Source organism: Austrofundulus limnaeus, unplaced genomic scaffold (assembly GCF_001266775.1).
Source record: "Austrofundulus limnaeus strain Quisiro unplaced genomic scaffold, Austrofundulus_limnaeus-1.0 Scaffold355, whole genome shotgun sequence".
Taxonomy (NCBI): Eukaryota; Metazoa; Chordata; class Actinopteri; order Cyprinodontiformes; family Rivulidae; genus Austrofundulus; species Austrofundulus limnaeus.
The window spans coordinates 131,721-132,949 of NW_013952757.1; positions in this window are offsets into that span (position 1 = coordinate 131,721).

Consider the following 1,229-nt stretch of genomic DNA (forward strand, 5'->3'; position numbering starts at 1 on the left):
GTATATACTTTATTATGATATAGTATTTAAATGTATGCCTGAGAAACACATAATATTGCCCCTTTAAAACTTTCAGCATTTATACCGTCAAATTTTTATTTAAAGCTGTACTTCTGTTCCTTGCTTCATCCACCATTATACACAAGATCTCCCAATTGACCCACAGTGCATTTTGGGATGGGGTGGGCTGAGAAGGATCYACTGGGTCTGCACCTCAAATTGGGGGAAAAGGAGGACATATTTGTGGGTCACAAACGGGGGCCTCTTCAGAGTGTCGCTGTGACATAATYAGCCTTCAAATTCAGCCTTTGAAGGATGCAKACCCTGGGTTTGGACACAGCTTATATCTACAACTTATTACCTTCTGGAGTTACCTAATTCAAGATGTGCACCAAAGCTAGTCAWCATTAAGGCTCCCACATGCTCGAGCGTACTGTATAAGGTCCATGAGCTGTGCAGACTCTGAATATATTGTCCGCGGATGTTTGAGACTTTATGCTCAAGCGCCTGACAACTTCTGTATTTTTTTCGCAGTTTCAGTCATGAAGTCAAGGACGAAGAGGAAGAGCTTGCATTTAAGGTTAAAATCAACAAATGAAAATAACTTACTTTACCCAGGGTCTGAGCTATTTACTCCCATGAATTTGTTGCTCTCTGAAAGGCCTTGTATTCCTTCATTGTATCATATAGTGTCTATGTTTTATAATGTCCTCTGTGAGACGCTCTTTCTCCATTTCATCCATAAATGATGCAGATTCTTAACTTTATCTGCTTGATGTCGCATCCAAAACAGTTCGAGGTGAACTCGCCGGACTCTGCGCGGACCTGTCTGGTGGGATGTCCGCTTCAAGTCCGCRTTGAGCTCCRTGAAGTACGCCCGAGTATGTAGGGGTCTTTAGTCAACACAAAACTGGAATCTACCTGAAGCTCTACCTGGGTCAGTTTTACAGATATTGAGCTATATTTTGATGTAGTAGAGCCTGAGGGTCACAGCATGGCATCGTGTGAGATAACTTTATATTCAGGGTTTGACCAAAACAACTCTGTCATTTCCCAACATAAGATGATCTTAGTTTAAAACTCTGGCGTGGAAGTCCTGTAGACTTTTAGTGGGTTAGAACAGTCGTGGACCAATGTGRGGAGTGTGACGCAACATTCAGCTGTCCAAGGAAAACGCTTTGGAATCTGGGTGGAAATATCAGAACAAGGCCAGAGACACACATGGAGGA